At 40.3% G+C, this 26,558-nt stretch overlaps 1 protein-coding gene across 3 annotated transcripts in view; it reads right to left on the bottom strand.

Moving 5' to 3' along the window:
* RAI2 (retinoic acid induced 2) overlaps positions 1-26,558 on the bottom strand; it is a 405,001-nt gene that overhangs the window by 258,228 nt on the left and 120,215 nt on the right. The window contains exon 4 of one of the 3 annotated variants that reach the window (XM_067722188.1): positions 21,929-22,099. The exons of the other annotated variants lie outside the window; for them this stretch is intronic. The gene's annotated coding sequence lies outside the window, so the exon portion shown is untranslated. The remainder of the gene's footprint in view (positions 1-21,928; positions 22,100-26,558) is intronic. 3 annotated transcript variants of the gene reach the window in all.

Genomic DNA, 26,558 nt, shown 5'->3' with positions numbered 1-26,558 from the left:
CATGGACATACATGCTCCATCTTCTGAAAAGAAGAAATCAGAAGCCTGAGATGGGTAAGAGAGGACACGAAGGAACTGAAAGATCAAATGGAAACTGAGCATGTGCCCTCCCCCTACTGAAAAAGACGCCTATGTTAGTGGGCTGTCAAATTGAGCAGCTGATATAAAGGGATACGAAACACTTGAAGGCAAACTCAGAACAGATTTGCCCAGAGCACATATGGTTAATCTTCACCTAGGGATGGAAACCAGGGCAAGGTAGACTTGAGCAGCCGCCTGCCCTTTGAAGTGCTGCAGGGGCCAGTATATTACAGTCAGGAGCAAGCACCCCTTCCTTCAGGTGCCGATTGGAGTTTATTAGCTGTGATTTTTATGATACTGAAAGAGTCTGAAATACTGCTGCGCAGCCACAGAAATGTGTATTGTGGGAGCCAAGAGTCATTACAAGTTGTTGAGAACTTGACAATGGGAGCTTCCTGAAAGATTCTGGCAGTCTGTGTAGAATGGTAACATAGAAGCCATTCTTTCTCTTTAAACTAAAAAGCTGTGCCCTTATAAGTCATGAATTATTGCCCGAGACATTGTACATTATCCCTCCCTAGGAGGTCCACAGCTTTCAAGATACCTTCAGGACCTCTTGGGGAGAAGGTACCTAAAGAGGTTAGTTTTCTGGAAAGAAGGGAGTGGGAGTTTCATAACAAAGAAGTGTAATTTTGTTGCATCTGCCTTGAACTGAATTTCTAACAAGGGAGCTAAACCGTTTATGGTCTTGGAAGGTTTGGGGCCCATGGATTGATTTTTTAATCAATTCCCCTGTCTCAGCGAGGTGATTCATGTTATATGTCTCACAACAAAGCAGGTCTTTGGATATCATTCCTAAGCAATATAAGGAATGGCCTGGTTATAGAGCACAATGATTGTATAATGCCCATTGTCTCTCCCTCTCTTTTTTTTTAACTGAACTATAGTTGATTTACAATGTGGTATTGGTTTCTTGTGTACAGCAAAGTGATTCATATATATATAACTTTTCATACTCTTTTTTCATTATGGTTTATTATAGGATATTGAATATAGTTGCCTGTGCTATACAGTAGGTCCTTGTTGTTTACCTATTTTATATATCAGGGGTCCCCAACCCCCGGGCCACGGACAGATACTGGTCCGTGGTCTGTTAGGAACCAGGCCACACAGCAGGAGGTGAGCGGCAGGCAGGCCAGCGGGCCAAGCTTCATCTGTATTTACAGCCGCTCCCTATTGCTCCCGTTACTGACTTAGCTCCGCCTCCTGTCAGATCAGCGGTGGCATGAGATTCGAATAGGAGCACCAACCCTACTGTGAACTCTGCCCACGTGGGCGATCTAGGTTGCACGCTCCTTATGAGAATCTAATGCCTGATGATCTGAGGTGCAGCTGAGGCAGTGATGCTAGCGCTGGGGAGTGACAACAAATACAGATTATCATCAGCAGAGAGGTTTGACTGCACAGAGACCATAATAAATCCATCGCTTGCAGACTCATATCAAAACCCTATCAGTGAGTGGCAAGTGAAAACAAGCTCGGGGCTCCCACTGATGCTGCATTATGGTGAGTTGTATAATTATTTCATTATATATTACAATGTAATAATAATAGAAATAAAGTGCACAACAAATGTAATGAGAGTGAATCATCACAAAAACATTCCCCCACCCCCCAGTACGTGGAAAAACTGTCTTCCATGAAACCGGTTCCTGGTGCCCAAAAGGTTGGGGACCGCTGTTATATGTAGTAGTTTGTATCTGCTAATCACAAACTCCTAATTTATCCCTCCCCAACCCCCTTTCCCCTTTGGTAACCATAACTTTGTCTGTGAGGCTGTTCCTGTTTTGTAAATAAGTTCATTTGTACCATATTTTAGATTCCACATATAAGTGACATCATATGGTATTTGTCTTTATCTGACTTACGTCACCTAGTATGATAATCTCTAGGGCCATCCATGTTGCTGCAAATGGCATTATTTCATTCTTTTTTATGGCTGAGTAGTATTCCATTGTACATATGCACCACATCTTCTTTATCCATTCATCTGTTGATGGACATTTAGGTTGCTTCCATGTCTTGGCTATTGTAAACAGTGCTGCTATGAACATTGGGGTGCATGTATCTTTTCGAATTAGAGTTTTCATCTTTTCTGGATATATGCCCAGGAATGGGATTGCTGAATCATATGGTAGTTCTATTTTTAGTTTTTTAAGGAACCTTCATACTGTTTTCCATAGTGGCTGCATCAATTTACATTCCCACCAACTGTGTAGGAGGGTTCCCTTTTCTCCACACCCTCTCCAGCTTTATTATTTGTAGACTTTTTAATGATGGCCATTCTGACCAGTGTGAGGTGATATCTTATTGTACTTTTGACTTGCATTTCTCTAATAATTAGTGATGTTGAGCATCTTTTCATGTGCCTATTGGCCATCTGTATGGAGAAACGTCTATCTAGGTCTTCTGCCCATTTTTTGATTGTTTTGTTGTTGTTGTTGTTATTGAGTCATATGAGCTGTTTGGCTTTTTTGTTTGTTTTTTTGTTTTGTTTTTAATTTATTTATTATCTTATATATTTTTTTGGTTGCGTTGGGTCTTCGTTGCTGCATGTGGGCTTTCTCTAGTTGCGGTGAGCAGGGGCGACTCTTCGTTGCGGTACACGGGCTTCTCATTGCAGTGGCTTCTCTTGTTGCGGAGCATGGACTCTAGGCAGGTGGGCTTCAGTAGTTGTGGCACATAGGCTCAGTCGTTGTGGCTCACAGGCTCTAGAGCACAGGCTCAGTAGTTGTGGTGCATGGGCTTAGTTGCTCCGCAGCATGTGGGATCTTCCCAGACCAGGGCTTGAACCCATGTCTCCTGCATTGGCAGGCAGATTCTTAACCACTGTTAACCACCAGGGAAGTCCGTTTCTTTTAATATAGAACCTTTTTCTTTTTTTAGCTGCATTGGGTCTTTGTTGCTGCGCGAGGGCTTTCTCTAGTTGTGGCGAGCAGGGTCTACTCTTGGTTGCGGTGCACAGGCTTCTCATTGCGGTGGCTTCTCTTGTTGCAGACCACGGGGTCTAGGCATGTGGGCTTCAGTAGTTGCTGCACGCAGGCTCAGTAGTTGTGTCTCACAGACTTATTTGCTCCATGGCATGTGGGATCTTCCCAGACCAGGAATTGAACCCGTGTGCCCTGCATTGGCAGGCAGATTCTTAACCACTGTGCCACCAGGGAAGTCCAAGCTGTTTTTATATTTTGGAAGTTAAGCCCTTGTCGGTCACATGGGTTGTGAATATGTTTTCCCATTCTGAGGTTGTCTTTTTTGTTGTTGATGGTTTCCTTTGTTATGCAAAAGCTTATAATTTGTTTATTTTTGCTTTCATTTCTATTACCTCGGGAGACTGACCTAAGAAAACATTGCTATGATTTATGTCAGAGAATGTTTTGCCTGTGTTCTCTTTTAAGAGTTTGATGGTGTCATGTCTTGTATTTATGTCTTTAAGCCATTTCAAGTTTATTTTTGTGTATGATATGAGGGAGTGTTCTAACTTCATTGATTTACATGAGGCTGTCCAGGTTTCCCAATACCACTGAGGAGACTTTTCTCCATTGTATATTTTTGCCTTCTTTGTCAAAGATTAATTGACCCTTGGTGTGTGGGTTTATTTTTGGGCTTTCTATTCTGTTCCATTGATCGATACGTCTGTTTTTGTGCCATGGTATCAGCTGTTTAGATTACTGTAGCTTTGTAGTATTGTCTAAGTCTGGGAGGGTTATACCTCCAACTTTGTTCTTTTTCCTGAGGATTGCTTTGGCAATTCTGGGTCTTTTATGGTTCCACATAAATTTTAGGGTTATTAGTTCTATTTCTGTGAAAAATGTCATGGAGAGGTTGCATTAAATCTGTAGATTGAAAAAAAATCTGTAGATTGCTTTGGGTAGTATGGCCACTGTCTTTTTTTTAATAAATTTTATTATTATTTATTTATTTATTATTATTTTTGGCTGCGTTGGGTCTTTGTTGCTGCATGCAGGCTTTCTCTACTTGCAGCAAGTGGGGGCTACTCTTCGTTGTGTTGTGCAGGCTTCTCACTGCGGTGGCTTCTCTTGTTGTGGAGCACGGGCTCTAGGCATGCGGGCTTCGGTAGTTGTGGCTTGTGGGCTTCAGTAGTTGTGGCTCTCGAGCTCTAGAGCGCAGGCTCAGTAGTTGTGGCATGCGGGCTTAGCTGCTCTGGGGCATGTGGGATCTTCCCGGACCGGGGCTTGAACCTGTGTCCCCTGCATTGGCAGGCGTATTCTTAACCACTGCACTACCGGGGAACCCCTGGCCACTGTCTCTTAACACAAACCTTGAATTAACTTTCTCAGGAAAGCAAGATGTGGTCTTTGGAGTAAAACAGACCCAAAATTGAATGTTGTTTCCACCTCATACTGGCTATAACAACACAATAGATTTCCATCTGTTATAAGGCCATATCAGTTACCTATTGCTGCGTAACAAGCCACCCTAAAACCTAAGGGTTAAAACAACATTCATTTATTATCACGCAGGCATCTGCGATTGACTGGAATTCAACTTATCTAGGTGGGTCTGCTTCAGGCTGCAATGGCTGGGGAGATCTGCTTCTCACTGCAGGTCTACAAGTCACATGAGGTGGCTCTGCTCCATGCATCCCTCATCCTCCTTTAACCAGCAGGCTAGCCAAGGTGCATTCTTCCTGGCTCAATGAGAAATGCAACAAACAAGTAGAAACCTGGGACGCCTCACAAGCCCTAAGCTCAGAACTGACTCTTAGCACTCCCACTGACATTCCAGTGGCCAAAGCAAGTCACATGGTTAAGCTCCACACTAAGGGGCCTTTAGAAGAACTGCAAAGTCACATGATGAATGACAGAGCTACAAAGGGAAGGTGAGGAATTGGGGCCAAGATAGGAAGATAGGAATCTACGCTAAACGCCAACCCTCCACTTATTACTCCTCCTTTTCAAACTATCCTGGCTATTTTTCCACATAAATTTTTAAATTAATTTTTATTGGAGTAGAGGTGCTTTAGAATGTTGTGCTAGTTTCTGCTGTACAGCAAAGTGAATCAGCTATACGTACACCTATATCCGCTCTTTTTTAGATTTCCTTCCCATTTAGGTCACCACAGAGCATTGAGTAGAGTTCCCTGTGCTATACAGCAGGTTCTCATTAGTTACCTATTTTATACATAGTAGTTTTCCACATAAAATTTAAAGTAATTGCATTAAATTATCAATAATGTCTCATGGGAACTTTGATTGGGATTATGTTCATGTTATCAATTAATTTGGGTGGAACTACTATTTTTCTAATCTTCCCATCCAAGAACACAGTATGTCTCTATAATTCACTCAGGTCTTATTTTTATGTCCCTCAGTAAAACAAGTATAGTCTATTTCAAATATGTCTTCTACACTTAGGAATAAGAAGATTTCCAGGTATTGACCAGAGTGACCTTAAGTTCCTTTCTGGCCACAGAGCATTAGTTTCTAGCCATTGAGCTTTTTGTATTACCACCACAGCATGTTTAAAACTCATTCCCTCTCATGACGGTTCCAGATGATGAACTTTAGGTTTGTTCTGTTTGAAATATACACAAACAAATAAGCTTTTTAAAAATTCAGTTGACAATTATCTACTTAAGAGGAATCAAGTATCATCCCACATTAAAAATAAGAACAGGGACTTCCCTGGTGGGGTAGTTGTTAAGAATCCACCTGCCAACACAGGGGACATGGGTTCAATCCCTGGTCTGGGAAGATCCCACATGCCGCGGAGCAACTAAGCCCATGCGCCACAACTACTGAGCCTGTGCTCTAGAGCCTGTGAGTCACAACTACTGAGCTCATGAGACACAGCTACTGAAGCCCACGCGCCTAGAGCCCACGCTCTGCAACAAGAGAAGCCACCGCAATGAGAAGCCCGCACACTGCAATGAAGAGTAGCCCCCGTTCGCCGCAGCTAGAGAAAGCCCGCATGCAGCAACGAAGACCCAACGCACCAAAAATAAATGAACTAATTTTTTTGTAAAATAGATAGCTAGTGGGAAGCAGCTGCATAGCATAGGGAGATCAGCTTAGTGCTTTGTGACCACCTAGAGGGGTGGGAGGGAGACGCAAGAGGGAGAAGATATGGGGATATATGTATACGTATAGCTGATTTCACTTTGTTATACAGCAGGAACTAACAAATCATTGTAAAGCAATTATACTCCAAAAAAGATGTTTAAAAAATGAATTAATTTTTAAAAAATATTTTAAAAAAAGAAAATACGAAAACATAATTTTACTTTAATAGTACATTATTTGTAGAGCATTTTAGAGTTTACAAAGCACTTTCCAGACAATATCTAAATTTGGTCCATATTGTGACCCCTAAAGGAGGCAGAGTGGACAAATACCATCTCGACTTTTCAAGTAAAGGCAGTAAGACCCACAGAAATTAAATGATCTGTCCAGGGTCTGAAGGCCAATGATGAGGAGTTTGACATTTGGCTTACAGTCCTGTTCTCTTTACTGCTTTTCTCTGAAGTCTTCACTGATTTCCTCCTTGCCCACTTATCCTTGGCAGTGGGCCCTCCCACTTTGAGGACCTCTCAGAATCTAGAATAAAGCCAGCCTTTAGAGCAGACCCAAGCCTTCAGTTTACATGTAGAATTTTGTGGCTCTGGAACAATTCTTGCTCCGTGTTTTAAAAGGAGGCAGTGAGTTTACTGGAGGAAAGAACTTAAACTTTGGAGCCAGAAATACCTGTTTTCAAATCTTCAGTCCATCTACCACTGAGCAGCTTTGAGGCCTTGGGAAACTTACATAAGCATTTGAATCTTAGTTTCTTCATTTGTAGAATGGGATCAAAGTACCTACCTTGTAAAAATATGGTAAAATAGTTTGTTTCTTATAAATAAATAAAGATCCAACATTCAGGAGGCATTCAGCAATTGTTGAAAATGTTGTACACTAACTGAATCCAAATATATACATGGGTATCATGAAGGAATTGCAGCAGCAGGGATTTTTCTCTTTAAAAAGAGATTTACACCTTATAAACCCTAATACGAGAAATCTGGACTTTCAGATAGTGTGGAAAGAAAAATGGATTTGCAATGAAGTATATCAACCAGGACTCTGCCACAAGTTTGCCACCTTTTCCAAATTCACTGGACTTAGGTTAGTTCTTTTCCTGTCCAAAAATTCCACGTAAAATAAAATATCCATATGTGTATTACAGCCCTTACCATGTAATGTCAAATTCTTCCAAATAGTTAAATGTCTTAGATAATGCAATTTGCTCCAAAGAGATTAATAGAACACCTGGGGACAGGCAGACCACCATGAGGGGAGGTCTGGCTGGAAGCAGTCAAGGGGGTTTCACTGAGGTTTGCCTCAAGTCACCTAGTAAGTATGCCGCTGGAAACCTGTTTTATAACGCACGTGCCCCTGCCCACCCCATCTCCACAATACCTTCCTCTCTGCCTGTGTCCGCTCAGAGAAAACCAGGCCAGCAGTCTAACTGGCTGCCAGACAGAGAAAATATTCACAGGGATGGATGAGCTTTGGGTTGTCACAGTTGACCAGACATCTAGGCATCATGCTGGCACTGTTTATATCTAAATCAACACTGTCCAAAAAAATACATAATTGTGACCCACATAGACAATTTCAAGTTTTCTAGTAATCACATTATAAAGGATGAGACGGAACAGGTAAAAATAATCTTAATATCATAACGTTTAACCCAACATATGTAAAATACCATTCAACATGAAGTCAGTATTAAAAAGTTATTAATGAGAGATTTTACATTCTTTTTCATACCAAGTCTCTAAAATCAGTGTGTGTTTTGTCCTTATAGCACACCTCGGTTCAGGCTAGCCACATTTCAAGTGCTCGGTAGCTACACGTAGCTGTGGCCAACACACTGGACAGAACACCACTGAACTGCCGGTTCCAGTACAGGGCAAGGTAACACATAACATTCCTCCGGCCTCTTGCCATATACATGCTATACCATGCTAAACAGAAGTGCAGAACTTCAGCTAGTTCTTTGGTACCCAGAACTACTACCTCTTCCTTTGCTTAAATAGTGGGGAAAAACTAGCCTTCTCAAATTGAAAGTGTGCTATTTCAACATGTTTTAGGTTTTTTATTCTTGCAATGTATTTTTCCTCCAAAAGGAAAAATTTGAAGAAAATTTAAGGGACAGAAGGAGTGTAACACATCTACGCATTTTCAACCTATTGAGGTGCCCTCACATGTCTGAAAAATCCCAACTGTTTCCATGACAGCAGACATTATAATGACATCTGCTTCTGGACAAGAAGTAAGTTTATAAACCCTGGATTTATTATCCATGTATCATTTTTCACAAATACATCAGAATGAGACAGGCATACCACACTTTTATGAAATAATTCACATAGTTGGCTGTCAGTAGAATTGAGAACTTTGTAAAATACCATGCTTTATAATCATAACGCTATTGTCCCACTAACTATTCCTCACACACAAAGTTGGATTTTGACAAATGAACAGCAGATATCTGTCACAAAACACATGCCATTTCTCACCTTTGCATTTAATGGTTTTACTGAATTACTTGTGTTTGGGGGCAAGAACATAAGTTGCACAAAATTAAAATAGTCAGGAAATCACCCTGAACAGATAACCACCTTCAGGCATGCCATGTACTGATTCAGAGGTGGTTTACTCACAAGGGTGAGTGCTTGACTGAGGGGGCAAGAAGGCTCTAAAATCCAACTCCATGGTCTGCACACCAAGCCTTGTACCCTAATATAGGCTGCTCGGCCCAGGGCAAGCCATGCCTTTTACATTCATACACAGATGGCATACGGGCTAGGAGAAGTCCTGGCCACCCACCCCCTTAGTGACCTGTTTGGTAAACATAATGGGTAAATCACAGAGAATTGAGAAAAATCCAGGTCACTTCTTGCAAAGAGAAACCAAAGAAAATGCTTTTCATACAAATATTTTGAGACATAAATAAGGAATTGGGTCAAATGAAGGCAAAAACAGCATGAAAATAAGAATCCGTAAGCTTTAAGATGCACCAGTCCCCCCTGTAAAGCAGAACTCCTTGGCATGACATCTTTACATCCCTGTTCACAGAGACTGACTTGGACACAGCCCGTGTTGGGGAGCTCTGTGGGGAAGGAGGCCCCAGCTCACAATTCTGACTGTTGCCCCTTCCCCAGAACATCAGCTCCTGGAACCCTGTCTGTATGATTCACTTCGAAATCTATGGCTGGCACAGAGTAGGGGCTCAGTAAACATTCGTCAACCACCCAGGCGCTTGTATCTTTCTGAAGCAGCCTGTGTTCTTCAGGGACAGCTCTAAGCTGTACTGATAAGATTAGAAGGTGTGATAATCTTATTGTGGTTATTTTTTAAAAAAGAATCCTTATCTCTTAGAGGTACATACTGAAACATTTATTATTTGCAGAAAATAGTTATATCATATCTTGGATTGCTTCAAAATAATTCAGGAGAGGACTGGCTGGGGATCTAGATGAAGCAAGATTTGCCATGAGTTGAAAACTGCTGAAGCCTGGTGATGGGGATGTCAGAGTTCATTATATTATTCTCCCTACTCTTGGGTATGCTTGAAAAAAGATCCATAAAAGGGCCTATTATTCATTCAGTAAACATGTATTGAGCACCTAGTATGTGAAGGTGCTAGAGATTTAGTGGTGAAATGATAGATAAGTTTTCTGCCCACATGGAGCTTGTATATGGATGGAGTCAGAAAATAGATAGATACATACATACATACATACATACAGTAACTATACATTATGACTAATGCTAAGACTGATGTATGTGGGTACTGGGAGAGAAAATAAGTGACAAGAAGTGGGTATTAATTTAGACTGAATGGTCAGGGAAAGCCTCCATGTGGAGGCAACACTGAAGCTGAGTCCAAAAGAATGGGAAGGAGCTAACTATAAAAAAGGTAAAGAAAGGGCCTTCCAGGCAAAGGGAACAGAAAGTGCAAAAGTCCTGTGGCAGAAAAGAGCCTGGCGTGTTGTTGGCATTCGTAGAAAGGTGAGCATGCCTAGAACCAGGCCAGGTAGGAAAGAACGGCATGAGATTTGATTTGAGTGGCCAACAGGGGCCAGATCTTGCAGGGCCTTACAGGCCATGACCAGGAGGTGGCTTTATTCAAATTTTCAGAAAATTCTTCTTCATATACACTTCAAAACTGCATTCCTGTACTTTGATTGATAGAACATGAGGAGAAGGGGTATGTATCATCTCTGGGGTAGAAGCTTTAAGGGCAAGTGCATGTTTTGCCATATTCTCTTCTCCCTCTGCTCCAGTGACTTGTAGTGCTCTACACGGTGATTCTCCCTTCAACCTAGGTCTGATGATGACAAAAACAAAACCTCAATTGATCCCTGAGGGATTCATAGCATAAATAAGAAATAAAGTTTTGGAGAGACTGGTTCAAGATGGCGGAGCAGAAGGACATGCATGCACTCCTTCTTTCGAGAACACCAGAATCACAACTAACTGCTGAACAATCAACAACAGAAAGACACTGGAACTCACCAAAAAAGATACCCACATCCAAAGACAAAGGAGAAGCCACAATGAGACAGAAGGAGGGGCACAATCACAATAAAATCAAATCCCATAACTGCTGGGTGGGTGACTCACAAACTGGAGAAGACTTATACCGCAGAAGTCCACCCACTGGAGTGAAGGTTCTGAGCCCCACGTTGGGCTTCCCAACCTGGGGGTCCGGCAATGGGAGGAGGAATTCCTAGAGAATCAGACTTTGAAGGCTAGCGGGATTTGATTACAGGACTTTGACAGGACAGGGGGAAACAGAGACTCCACTCTTGGAGGGCACACACAAAGTAGTGTGCACACTGGGACCCAGGGGAAGGAGCAGTGACCCATAGGAGACTGAACCAGACCTACATACTGATGTTGGAGGGTCTCCTGCAGAGGCGGGGGATGGCTGTGGCTCACCGTGAGGACAAGAACACTGGCAGCAGAAGTTCTGGGAAGTACTCCTTGGCCTGAGCCCTCCCAGAGTCCGCCAATAGCACCACCAAAGAGCCAGGTAGGCTCCAGTGTCGGGTTGCATCAGGCCAAACAACCAACAGGGAGGGAACCCAGCCTCATCCATCAGCAGACAAGCAGATTAAAGTTTTACAGAGCTCTTCCCACCAGAGCAACACCCAGCTCTACCCACCACCATTCCCTCCCATCAGGAAACTTGCACAAGCCTCTTAGCCTCATCTACCAGCAGACAGACAGCAGAAGCAAGAAGAACTACAATCCTGCAGGCTGTGGAACAAACATCACATTCACAGAAAGGTAGACAAGATGAAAAGGCACAGAGCTATGTACCAGAGGAAGGAACAAGATAAAACCCCAGAAAAACAACTAAATGAAGTGGAGACAGGAAAGCTTCCAGAAAAAGAATTCAGAATGATAGTGAAGATGATCCAGGACCAAGGGAAAAGAATGGAGGCAAAGATTGAGAAGATGCAAGAAATGTTTAACAAAGACCTGGAAGAATTAAAGAACAAACACCTAGAAGAATTAAAGAACAAACTGACATGAACAATACAATAACTGAAATTAAAAATACACTAGGGGCTTCCATGGTGGTGCAGTGGTTGAGAGCCCGCCTGCTGATGCAGGGGACACAGGTCTGTGCCCCGGTCTGGGAAGATCCCACATGCCGCGGAGTGGCTGGGCCCGTGAGCCATGGCCACTGAGCCTGCGCATCCGGAACCTGTGCTCCGCAACGGGAGAGGCCACAACAGTGAGAAGCCCGCGTACCGCAAAAAGAAAAGAAAAATACACTAGAAGGAATCAATAGCAGAATAACTGAGGCAGAAGAACGGATAAGTGACCTGGAAGACAGAATGGTGGAATTCACTGCTGCGGAACAGAATAAAGAAAAAAGAATGAAAAGCAATGAAGACAGCCTAAGAGACCTCTGGGACAACATTAAATGCACCAACATTCTCATTATAGGGATCCCAGAAGGAGAAGAGAGAGAGAAAGGATCTGAGAAAATATTTGAAGAAGATTATAGTTGAAAACTTCCCTAACACGGGAAAGGAAATAGCCACCCAAGTCCAGGAAGTACAGAGGGTCCCAGGGAGGATAAACCCAAGGAGAAACACGTGGAGACACACAGTAATCAAATTGGCAAAAATTAAAGACAAAGAAAAATTATTGAAAGCAACAAGGGAAAAACGACAGATAACATACAAGGGAACTCCCATAACGTTAAGAGCTGATTTCTCAGCAGAAACTCTACAAGCCAGAACGGAGTGGCATGATATATTTAAAGTGATGAAAGGGAAGAACCTACAACCAAGATTACTCTACCGAGCAAGGATCTCATTGAGATTCGATGGAGAAATCAAAAGCTTTAGAGACAAGCAAAAGCTAAGAGAATTCAGCACCACCAAACCAGCCCTACAACAAATGCTAAAGGAATTTCTCTAAGTGGGAAATACAAGAGAATAAAAGGACGTACAAAAACAAACCCATGACAATTAAGAAAATGGTAATAGGAACACACATATCGATAATTACCTTAAACGTGAATGGATTAAATGCTCCCACCAAAAGACACAGGCTCACTGAATGGATACAAAAACAAGACCCATATATATGCTGTCTACAAGAGACCCACTTCAGACCTAGGGACACATACAGACTGAAACTGAGGGGATGGAAAAAGATATTCCATGCAAACGGAAATCAAAAGAAAGCTGGAGTAGCAATACTCATACCAGATAAAATAGACTTTAAAATACAGAATGTTAAAAGAGACAAGGAAGGACACTACATAATGATCAAGGGATCAATCCAGAAAGAAGATATAATTATAAATATATATGCATGCAATATAGGAGCACCTCAATACATAAGGCAACTGCTAACAGCCATAAAAGGGGAAATCGACAGTAACACAATCATAGTCGGGTCTTTAACGCCTCACTTACACCAATGGACAGATCACCCAAACAGAAAATTAATAAGGAAACACAAGCTTTAAATGACACAATAGACCAGACAGATTTAACGGATGTTTATAGGACATTCCATCCAAAAATACCAGATTACACTTTCTTCTCAAGTGCACATGGAACATTCTCCAGGATAGATCACATCTTGGGTCACAAACCAAGCTTCAGTAAATTTAAGAAAATTGAAATCATATCGAGCATCTTTTCTGACCACAGCACTATGAGATTAGAAATCAATTACAGGGAACAAAACGTAAAAAAACACAAACACATGGAGGCTAAACAATACATTACTAAATAACCAAGAGATCACTGAAGAAATCAAAGAGGAAATCAAAAAATACCTAGAGACAAATGACAACAAAATCACAATGATCCAAAACCTACGGGATGCAGCAAAAGCAGTTCTAAGAGGGAACTTTACAGCAATACAAGCCTACCTCAAGAAACAAGAAATATCTAAAATGAACAACCTAACCTTACACCTAAAGGATGTAGACAAAGAAGAACAAACAAAAACCAAAGTTAGTAGAAGGAAAGAAATCATAAAGATCAGAGCAGAAATAAATGAAATAGAGACTAAAAAAACAATAGCAAAGATCAATAAAACTAAAAGCTGTTTCTTTGCAAAGATAACAAAATTGATAAAGCATTAGCCAGACTCATCAAGAAAAAGAGGGAGAGGACTCAAACAATAAAATTAGAAATGAAAAAGGAGAAGTTACAACAGACACCACAGAAATACAAAGCATCCTAAGAGACTACTACAAGCAACTCTATGCCAATAAAATGGACAACCTGGAAGAAGTGGACAAATTCTTAGAAAGGTATAACCTTCCAAGAATGAACCAGGAAGAAACAGAAGATATGAACAGACCAATCACAAGCACTGAAATTGAAACTGTGATTAAAAATCTTCCAACAAACAGAAGTCCAGGACCAGATGGCTTCACAGGCGAATTCTATCAAACATTTAGAGAAGAGCTAACACCCATCCTTCTCAAACTCTTCGAAAAAACTGCAGAGGAAAGAACACTCCCAAACTCATTCTATGAAGCTACCATCACCCTGATACTAAAATCAGACAAAGATACTCCAAAAAAAGAAAATTACAGACCAATATCACTGATGAATATAGATGCAAAAATCCTCAACAAAATACTAGCAAACAGAATCCAAAAGCACATTAAAAGGATCATACACCATGATCAAGTGGGGTTTATCCCAGGGATGCAAGGATTCTTCAATACACACAAATCAATCAATGTGATACACCATATTAACAAATTGATGAATAAAAACCATATGATTATCTCAATAGATGCAGAAAAAACTTTTGACAAAATTCAACACCCATTTATGATGAAAACTCTCCAGAAAGTGGGCATAGAGAGAACCTACCTCAACATAATAAAGGCCATATACGACAAACCCACAGCAAACATCATTCTCAATGGTGAAAAACTGAAAGCATTTCCTCTAAGATCAGGAACAAGACAAGGATGTCCACTCGCACCACTACTATTCAACATAGTTTTGGAAGTCCTAGCCCCAGCAATCAAAGAAGAAAAAGAAATAAAAGGAATACAAATTGGAAAAGAAGAAGTAAAACTGTCACTGTCTGCAGATGACATGATACTATAGACAGAGAATCCTAAGATACCACCAGAAAACTACTAGAGCTAATCAATAAATTTGGTAAAGTTGCAGGATACAAAATGAATGCACAGCAATCTCTTGCATTCCTATACACTAATGATGAAAAATCTGAAAGAGAAATTAAGGAAACACTCCCATTTACCACTGCAACAAAAAGAATAAAATACCTAGGAATTAACTTACCTAGGGAGACAAAAGACCTGTATGCAGAAAACTATAAGACAGTGATGAAAGAAATTAAAGATGATACAAACAGATGGAGAGATATACCATGTTCTTGGATTGGAAGAATCAATACTGTAAAAATGACTGTACTACCCAAAGCAATCTACAGATTCAATGGAATCCTTATCAAATTACCAATGGCATTTTTTTACAGAACTAGAACAAAAAATCTTCAAATTTGTATGGAGACACAAAAGACCCTGAATAGCCAAAGCAGTCTTGAGGGAAAAAAGACGGAGCTGGAGGAATCAGACTCCCTGACTTCAGACTCTATTACAAAGCTACAGTAATCAAGACAATATGGCACTGGCACAAAAACAGAAACATAGATCAATGGAACAAGATAGAAAGCCCAGAGATAAACCCACGCACCTATGGTCAACTAATCTATGACAAAGGAGGCAAGGATATACAATGGCGAAAAGACAGTCTCTTCAATAAGTGGTGCTGGGAAAACTGGACAGCTACATGTAAAAGAATGAAATTAGAACACTCCCTAACACCATCCACAAAAATAAACTCAACATGGATTAGAGACCTAAATGTAAGACGGGGCACTATAAAAGTCTTAGAGGAAAACATAGGAAGAACACTATGACATAAATCCCAGCAAGATCCTTTTTGACCCACCTCCTAGAGAAATGGAAATAAAAACAAAAATAAACAAATGGGACCTAATGAAGCTTTAAAAGCTCTTGCACAGCAAAGGAAACCATAAACAAGACAAAAAGACAACCCTCAGAATGGGAGAAAATATATGCAAATGAAGCAACTGACAAAGGATTAATTTCCAAAATATATAAACAGTTAATGCAACTCAATATTAAAAAAGAAAAGAACCCAATAAAAAAATGGGCAGAAGACCTAAATAGACATTTCTCCAAAGAAGACATACAGATGGCCAAGAAGCACATGAAAAGCTGCTCAACATCACTAATTATTAGAGAAACGCAAATCAAAACTACAATGAGGTATCACCTCACACCAGTCAGAAGGGGCATCATCAGAAAATCTCCAAACAACTAATGCTGGCGAGGGTGTGGAGGAAAGGGAACCCTCCTGCACTGTTGGTGGGAATGTAAATTGATATAGCCACTATGGAGAACAGTATGGAGGTTCCTTAAAAAACTAAAAACAGAATTTCCATATGACCCAGCAATCCCACTACTGGGCATATACCCTGAGAAAACCATAATTCAAAAAGACACATGCACCCCAATGTTCATTGCAGCACTATTTACAATAGCCAGGTCAGGGAAGCAGCCTAAATGCCCATCGACAGATGAATGGATAAAGAAGATGTGGTACATATATACAATGGAATATTACTCAGCCATAAAAAGGAAGGAAATTGGGTCATCTGTAGAGACGTGGATGAATCTAGAGACTGTCATACAGAGTGACGTAAGTCAGAAAGAGAAAAACAAATATCGTACATTAACACATATATGTGGAACGTAGAAAAATGATACAGATGAACCAGTTTGCAAGGCAGAAATAGAGACACAGATGTAGAGAACAAACGTATCGACACCAAGGGAGGAAAGTGGCCGGGAGGGGGGAGTGATGAATTGGGAGATGGGGATTGACATATATACACTAATATGTATAAAATGGATAACTAATATAAACCTGCTGTATAAAAAAATAAATTAAATTAAAAAAATAGTTTTGTTATGTTAAGCCACTGACACTTGATAGATGTTTGTTCTTACAGCATAACCTGTCCTATCCTGATTAATACACTGGATTAACTAAAGCTAATCAAGACTTTTTAGCACAGCACTCATACCTGCCCAACCCCACACCCCACTCCCCATGAAAGACACTTTCGGCAAAGCCCTTGTCACTCAAGCCTTTTGATAGGCAATTCACTAGTGATAGCCTTTGGCTACCCCCAACCATCATCTTGCAGCTGTAGTCACAGCTTCCTAGCTAATACCTATGGGTTGAACGTACATCCCTTGGGTACCTGGGATCCCTCACAGTCTCAGGTCAGGTGCAGAACTGACACGCATGCCTTCTACATTTTCAGAGAAAGCCCCTGTGGCCAGCCCCTTGATCCCACACTAGTGACTTCCCTGGGAGATGCTATTTCTTGGGCTGTCTTATATGATAACAAGAATTTGTCTTACCTAGTGTGGAATTTTTATTCAGAAATATGTATATTGTGCACACCAAAAAGCTGGGTTAAATTCAAGATACATTCATTTAATTGCACATAATAGGAAAGAATTTTAGATTTATTTTTATAGATTTTGATTGAAAAATTCAATTAGAGATCTTTAAAAAAGTTTTTTCTTTGATAATTTTTATTTTATTTAATAAAAAAAATTATTGGTGTATAGTTGACTTACAAGGTTAGTGTTAGTTTCAGGTGTACAGCAAAGTGCATCAGTTATACATATACCTATATCCACTCTTTTTTAGATTCTTTTCCCACATACGCCATTACAAAGAATTAAGGAGAGATCCCTGTGCTGTACAACAGGTCCTTATTAGCTATCTATTTTATACATAGTAGTGTGTATATGTCAATCCCAATCTCCCATAGTAGTGTGTATATGTCCCTCCCCCGCCAGAGACCTTTTAAAATATACAAAAAACATGAAATCCTAATGTTTCAGTCTTTCAAAAACTTGCTCTAAAATTTATTATCTGTCCCACTGAATGTATACATACCAGGTAGCTAAAATATTAGAATCATTTCAGACTATTAATATGTTCAGTAAATATGGGAAAGGTAGCTCTTGATCACTTTATATTGCCAATCATGTTTAACAGAGCTTTATAATGTGATCTCAGTGAGGTCATTTTCGGCTGAGTTGGAAAATGCTAATACCTGTCAGAATACTAGAAGACAAATGAGGATTTGCTGGCCTGTTGGGAGAGATTGCTACTGAATTTGATGCTGTTTAAGTCCACTGGGAAATTCAGAGAACACAAAATTTTGCAAGAGAAAGGCATCAAGGGATTGTCTGTACTTTAATTCCTCCACTGCGCTCAAGTGTCCATAATACAGCCCTGCCACTTGTCTCATTTACCAGGATGACTTTAGGTAGATTGCGGGAGAAGCTAAAGATTATGGAAGTGCCAAATTCTCGACTAGGAAGCTATATTCCTATTAGATTACATTAGATTCCAACTAGAAATTCCTCAACGTTTTGTTTTTGATCAGGAGTTGGCAAACTTTTTCTGGAAAGGGCTAGTATGCTAGGCAGAATAAGGGCCCACAAACATGTCTATGTCCTAATCCCCAGAACCTATTAATATGTTAGCCTACATGGTAGAAGGAACATCAATGATGTGATTAAGGATCTTGAGAGAGGGAGCTTATCCTGGACTATGTGAGTAGTCTAGGGCCCAATCTAATCATATGGGTCCTTAAAATCAGATAAGCTCTCCCAGCAGTGGTCACAGGGTGATGTGACTACTGAAGAAAGGCACAGAGAGATGCAACATTGCTGGCTTTGAAGATGGAAAAGGGGGCCATGACCCAAGGAATGAAAGCAGCCTCTAGAAGCTGGAAAAGGCAAGGAAACAGACTTTACCCTAGAGCTGCCAGAAGAGAATGCTGGCCCTACCAACACCTTGATTTTAGTCCAGTGAGACCCTGTGAGACTTCTGACCTAAAAAACTATAAAATAAGAAATCTGTGTTGTTTTAAATCACCATATTTGTGGTAATTTGTCATGGCAGCAATAGCCATCTAGGAGATTTGGGGTGAGCTTCGCGGGCCATACAATCTCTGCCACAATCACTCAACTCTGCCATGGTAGCACAAAAGCAATCATAGACAATATGTAAATGATGGGTGTGGCTGTGTGCCAACAGAAGTTCATTTATGAAAACAGATTATGGGGATTTAGTTTGCTAGCCCCTGTTCTAGATGTCTAGGAGACATCAACAGTCATCCTTCTGTGTCCTATGGGTCATAGCCCACACACAGAAACCTTGTGCTACAAAATGTGGGGGATACATCTACCAAGAGCAAAAGACCTAAAAAATGAAATTATCTTTTGAAAGGATTTTAAAAATAAAATTCAAAACAATATCTGTCTAACTCAGGTTTTCTCATTCTCTTCACTGTAACATAATCCAAGTCAGGTAAGGCTGAAGGTACACACCCTATGAGTCAGCAATCCCAATCCTAGGTGCACACAAAGTAGAAATGTATGTAGCAGAGGCACCTGCCAAAATGTTCACAGCAACACTGTTTGTAGTACTGTAGACCCAAGTTATAAACAACTCACAGATCCATCAAGAGCAGAAAGGATAAATTGTAACATATTCATACAATGGAATAAGACTCCCAAAATGAATGAAATATAGCTACAGACATCAATATGGATACACCTCACCAACAAAATTTAACTGAAACAAGTCAAACACAAAAGAGTAGAGACTCTACTATTCTATTTATATGAACCACACGATCTAGCAATTCCACTCCTGGGTATATACCAAAAGAACTGAAAGCAAGGCCTCAAAGAGATATTTGTATACCCATGTTCATAACAGCATTATTCACAATAGCTAAAACAAGAGGCAGCTCAAGTGTCCATCAACAGATGAATAGATTACCAAAATGTGGTCTATCCATGCAAAAGAGTATTACTCAAATTTTAAAAGGAAGGAAATTCTACAATATGGTAAAACATGGATGAATCTTGAGGCCATTATACTAAATGAAATAAGCCAATCACAAAAAGACAAATGCTATAATTCCCCTTATCTGAGGTACTTAGAATAGTCAAAATCATACAGACAGAAGATAAAATGGTGGTTGCCAGGAGCTGGGGGGAGGGGAGAATGGAGCGTTATTGTTTAATAGGTATAGAGTTTCAGTTTTACAGGATGAAAAGAGTTGTGGGGATGGTCTGTGGGGATGGCTTCACAACAATGTGAATGTAATTAATATCACTGAACTGTACACTTTAAAATAGTTACTAAGGTAAATTTTATGTTATGTGTAGTTTACCATAATACAAAAGAGTAAAGATTGTATTCTTCTATTTATATAAAGTTCAAACCCAAGCAAAACTAACCTGTAATGTTTAAGGTTGCATATATAGGAAGGCAAAGTGGAAAGAACACCAGGAACTGAATACGTTCTAAAAAAAAAATCAGGACAGTGACTTCTTTGTGAGGAGGGAGGGCACACCAAGGCCTTTCTGGAGTGCTGTAAATGCTCCCTTTCTTGATCTGGGTTGTGGTCCATGTGTGTTCATTTCACAATCATTTATTAAGCTATGCATTGTTGTTTTCTGAACTTTTCTATGTGCGTGTGTTGTATTTCACCCTTTAAAAGATTTAAGAGAAAAAGATTAAGTTGCACTCAGCAGAAAGTTCAGCCAATGCTACTTGGAGTTATACCATTAGAGAAGATGGTCAGAGCGAGCAGCTATGTTACAGAGATTGTGTTGAGCACTTTAAGTACCAAGTTAGGTTTCTAAGTATATTCACTTCTCACTGTACTGTGGGAACACAGGCACTTTCATACACTGCAGGGGGGTGGGGATGGTAAGGGGAGTACACAATGGTACAACTCTAATGGAAAGCAAATTGACAATATCTATCAAAATTTCAAGACCCATTGGCTAAATAATTTCACTTCTGGAATTTATTCTATGGATACACTTCCAGATAAAACGTATATACAAGTCACTCATTGCAGTATTGTTTATAATAGCAAAAATATTGGGACAACCCTATGTCAACAAATAGGGAACTGGTTAAATAAACTCTGTGACAGCCATACAAGGAATACTATGCAGATATTAAAAAAATGAATAAGATCTCCCAGTGCAAATCTGGTCTTAACTCCAGACTGCGGGCCTAACTGAAAAAATTGAGGTAAAGAACCACATATATGCTATCTTTTGTGTAAGAAAGAGGGATATAAGAATATATTTTCATATTTGCTGGCATTGTATAAGAGGATATACAAGAAATTAATAAAAATGGTTACCTCTAGGGGATAAAGGAACAGGTAACAGGAGGATAGGGGAAGGAATGGGCATAACACCTCACAACATATAACTTTTTATGTTGTTCTCTCTTTAAAAATTTATTAGTTATTTATTTTTGGCTGCATCGGGTCTTAGTTGTGGCATGCAGGATCTTTGTTGAGGCATACAGGATCTTTCCTTGAGGTGTGCACTGGCTCTTTGTTGCAGGCTCTCTAATTGTGGCGTGTGGGCTTCTCTCTAGTTCTCGTGTGCGGGTTTTCTCTACTCTAGCTGTGGCGCGCAGGCTTCAGCGTGCGTGGGCTCCGTAGCTTTTGGCACGCAGGCTCTCTAGTTGAGGTGTGAGGGCTCAGTAGTTGTGGCGTGCGGGCTTAGTTGTCCCGCAGCATGTGAGATCTTAGTTCCCTGACCAGGGATCGAACCTGCATCCCCTGCATTGGAAGGTGGATTCTTTACCACTGGACCACCAGGGAAGTCCTGGTTCTGACTTTTGAATCATGTGAACATATTATCCATTCAAAAAATAAAATTAAATGTTAAACAAAAAAAAATTATTTTCTACCAAGAGGACCTCAAGATTAGTTTCCAATCAATATCATTTGAAAGATAACCTAGGAGGAGCTTCAAGATGGCAGAAGAGTAAGACGCAGAGATCACCTTCCTCACCACAAATACATCAGAAATACAACTACATGTGGAACAACACCTACAGAACACCTACTGAACGCTGACAGAAGACCTCAGACCTCGCAAAGGGCAAGAAACTCCCCATGTACCTGGGTAGGGCAAAAGAAAAAAGAAAAAACAGAGACAAAAGAATAGGGATGGGACCTGCACCAGTGGAAGGGAGCTGTGAAGGAGGAAAGGTTTCCACACACTAGAAGCCCCTTCGCGGGCGGAGACTGCGGGTGGCGGAGGGGGGAAGCTTCGGAGCCACGGAGAAGAGCGCAGCCACAGGGGTGCAGAGGGCAAAGTGGAGAGATTCCCGCACAGAGGATCGGGGCCAACCGGCACTCACCAGCCCGAGAGGCTTGTCTTCTCACCCACCGGGGCAGGCGGAGGCTGGGAGCTGAGGCTCGGGCTTTGGTCGGAGCGCAGGGAGAGGACTGGGGTTGGCGGCGTGAACACAGCCTGAAGGGAGCTGGTGCACCACAGCTAGCCGGGAGGGAGTCCGGAAAAAGGTCTGGACCTGGCGAAGAGACAAGAGACTTTTTCTTGCCTCTTTGTTTCCTGGTGCGATAGGAAAGGGGATTCAGACCGCCGCTTAAAGGAGATCCAGAGACGGGTGCGAGCCGCGCCTATCAGCACAGACCCCAGAGACTGGCATGAGATGCTAAGGCTGCTGCTGCTGCCACCAAGAAGCCTGTGTGTGAGCACAGGTCACTATCCACACCTCCCCTCCTGGGAGCCTGTGCAGCCCGCCACCCACAGGGTCCCATGATCCAGGGACCCTGCACCTATGGAATACCTGAACAAACAACGAATGATCCCAAATTGAGGGGGTGGACTTTGGGAGCAACGATATATATTTTTTTCCCATTTTTCTCTTTTTATGGGTGTGTATGTGTATGCTTCTGTGTGTGATTTTCTCTGTATAGCTTTCTTTTTACCATTTGTCCTAGGGTTCTGTCTGTCCGGTTTTTTATTTGTTGGTTTGTTTGTTTTAGTATAGTTTTTAGCACTTCTTATCATTGGTGGATTTGTTTTTTTGGTTAGGTTACTCTCTACTTTCTTTTTTTTATTACTTTAAAAAAATTTTAATCATTATTTTTTATTTTAATGACTATTTTATTTTACTTTATTTTATTTTATCTTATTCTTTCTTTCTTTTTTTTTTTTCATCCTTTTATTCTGAGCCATGTGGATGACATGCTCTTGGTGCTCCAGCCAGGCATCAGGGCTGTGCCTCTGAGGAGGGAGAACCAAGTTCAGGACACTGGACCACAAGAGACCTCCCAGCTCCACGTAATATCAAACGCCGAAAATCTCCCAGAGATCTCCATCTCAATGCCAAGACCCAGCTCCACTCAACGACCAGTAAGCTACAGTGCTGGACACCCCATGCCAAACAACGAGCAAGACAGGAACACAACCCCACCCATTAGAAGAGACGCTACCTAAAATCATAATACGGCCACAGACACCCCAAAAACACACCACCAGACGTGGACTTGCCCACCAGAAAGACAAGATCCAGCCTCATCCACCAGAACACAGGCACTAGTCCCCTCCACCAGGAAGCCTACACAACCCACTGAACCAACCTTAGCCATGGGGAGCAGACACCAAAAACAACAGAAACTACGAACCTGCAGCCTGCAAAAAGGAGACCCCAAACACAGTAAGATAAGCAAAATGAGAAGACAGAAAAACACACAGCAGATGAAGGAGCAAGATAAAAACCCACCAGACCTAACAAATGAAGAGGAAATAGGCAGTCTACCTGAAAAATAATTCAGAATAATGATAGTAAAGATGATCCAAAATCTTGGAAATAGAATGGAGAAAATACAAGAAACATTTAACAAGGACCTAGAAGAACGAAAGAGCAAACAAACAGTGATGAACAACACAATAAATGAAATTTAAACTTCTCTAGAAGGGATCAATAGCAGAATAACTGAGACAGAAGAACGGATAAGTGACCTGGAAGATAAAATAGTGGAAATAACTACTGCAGAGCAGAAGAAAGAAAAAAGAATGAAAAGGATTGAGGACAGTCTCAGAGACCTCTGGGACAACACTAAACAAACCAACATTTGAATTATAGGGGTGCCAGAAGAAGAAGAGGAAAAGGAAGGGACTGAGAAAATATTTGAAGAGATTATAGTTGAAAATTTCCCTAATATGGGAAAGGAAATAGTTAATCAAGTCCAGGAAGCACAGAGAGTCCCATACAGGAAAAATCCAAGGAGAAATACACCAAGGCACATATTAATCAAACTATCAAAAATTAAATACAAAGAAAGAATATTAAAAGCAGCAAGGGAAAAACAACAAATAACATACAAGGGAATCCCCATAAGGTTAACAGCTGATCTTTCAGGAGAAACTCAGCGACCCAGAAAGGAGTGGCAGGACATATTTAAAGTGATGAAGGAGAAAAACCTGCAACCAAGATTATTCTACCCAGGAAGGATCTCATTAAGATTTGATGGAGAAATTAAAACCTTTACAGACAAGCAAAAGCTAAGAGAATTCAGCACCACCAAACCAGATTTACAACAAATGCTAAAGGGACTACTCTAGGGAGGAAACACAAGAGAAGGAAAAGATGTACAATAATAAACCCAAAACAATTAAGAAAACGGTCATAGGAACATACATACCGAGAATTACCTTAAATGTAAATGGATTAAATGCTCCAACCAAAGGACATAGACTGGCTGAATGGATACAAAAACAAGACCCGTACATATGCTGTCTACAGGAGACCCACTTCAGACCAGGGACACATACAGACTGAAAGTGAGGGGATGGAAAAAGATATTCCATGCAAATGGAAATGAAAAGAAAGCTGGAGTAGCAATTCTCATATCAGACAAAATAGATTTTAAAATAAACACTATTACAAGAGACAAAGAAGGACATTACATAATGATCAAGGGATCGATCCAAGAAGATATAACAATTGTAAATATTTATGCACCCAACATAGAAGCACCTCAATACATAAGGCAAACACTAACAGCCATAAAAGGGGAAATCGACAGTAACACAATCATAGTAGGGGACTTTAACACCCCACTTTCACCAATGGACAGATCACCCAAAATGAAAATAAATAAGGAAACACAAGTTTTAAATGATACATTAAACAAGATGCATTTAATTGATATTTATAAGACATTCCATCCAAAAACAACAGAATACACTTTCTTCTCAAGTGCTCATGGAACATTCTCCAGGATACATCATATCTTGGGTCACAAATCAAGCCTTGGTACATTTAAGAAAATTGAAATCACATCAAGTATCTTTTCTGACCACAATGCTCTTAGACTAGATATCAATTACAGAAAAAAATCCGTAAAAAATACAAACACATGGAGGCTAAACAATACACTACTTAATAACCAAGAGATCACTGAAGTAATCAAAGAGGAAATCAAAAAATACCTAGAAACAAGTGACAATGAAAACACGAAGTACCAAAACCGATGGGATGTAGCAAAAGCAGTTCTAAGAGGGAAGTTTATAGCAATACAATCCTACCTTAAGAAACAAGAAACATCTCAAATAAACAACCTAACCTTACACCTAAAGCAATTAGAGAAAGAAGAACAAAAGAAGCCCAAAGATAGCAGAAGGAAAGAAATCATAAAGATCAGATCAGCAATAAATGAAAAAGAAATGAAGGAAACGATAGCAAACATCAATAAAACTAAAAGCTGGTTCTTTGAGAAGATAAACAAAATTGATAAACCATTAGCCAGATTCATCAAGAAAAAAAGGGAGAATATCAGAAACTAACACACCATGGTAAAGCAATTATACTCCAATAAAGATGTTAAAAAAAAAGAACAAAAAAGGGAGAAAACTCAAATCAATAGAATTAGAAATGAAAAAGGAGAAGTAATAACTGACACAGCAGAAATACAATGGACCATGAGAGACTACTACAAGCAACTATAAGCCAATAAAATGGACAACCTAGAAGAAGTGGACAAATTCTTAGAAATGCACAACCTTCCAAGACTGAACCAGGAAGAAATAGAAAATATGAACAAACCAATCACAAGCACTAAAATTGAAACTGATTAAAAATATTCCAACAAATAAAAGCCCAGGACCAGATTGCTGCACAGGCGAATTCTATCACACATCCAGAGAACAGCTAACACCTATCCTTCTCAAACTCTTCCAAAATATAGTAGAGGGAGGAACACTCCCAAACTCATTCTATGAGGCCACCATCACCCTGATACCAAAACCAGACAAAGATGTCACAAAGAAAGAAAACTACAGGCCAATATCACTGATGAACATAGATGCAAAAATCCTCAACAAAATACTAGCAAACGGAATCCAACAGCACATTAAAAGGATCATACACCATGATCAAGTGGGGTTTATCCCAGGAATGCAAGGATTCCTCAATATACGCAAATCAATCAATGTGATAAACCATATTAACAAATTGAAGGAGAAAAACCTTATGATCTTCTCAATAGATGCAGAGAAAGCTTTTGACAAAATTCAACACCAATTTATGATAAGAACCCTCCAGAAAGAAGGCATAGAGGGAACTTTCCTCAACATAATAAAGGCCATATATGACAAACCCACAGCAAACATCGTCCTCAATGGTGAAAAACTGAAACCATTTACACTAAGATCAGGAACAAGACAAGGTTGCCCACTCTCACCACTCTTATTCAACATAGTTTTGGAAGTTTTAGCCACAGCAATCAGAGAAGAAAAAGAAATAAAAGGACCCCAAATCGGAAAAGAAGAAGTAAAGCTGTCACTGCTTGCAGATGACATGACACTATACATAGAGAATCCTAAAGATGCTACTGGAAAACTACTAGAGGTAATCAATGAATTTGGTAAAGTAGCAGGATCCAAAATTAATGCACAGAAATCTCTTGCATTCCTATACACTAATGATGAAAAATCTGAAAGAGAAATTAAGGAAACACTCC

Source organism: Pseudorca crassidens, chromosome X, assembly GCF_039906515.1.
Source record: "Pseudorca crassidens isolate mPseCra1 chromosome X, mPseCra1.hap1, whole genome shotgun sequence".
In the NCBI taxonomy this organism is placed as follows: domain Eukaryota; kingdom Metazoa; phylum Chordata; class Mammalia; order Artiodactyla; family Delphinidae; genus Pseudorca; species Pseudorca crassidens.
The sequence above is the reverse complement of the archived record's forward strand: the minus strand, read 5'-3'. Positions and strand labels throughout refer to the sequence as shown.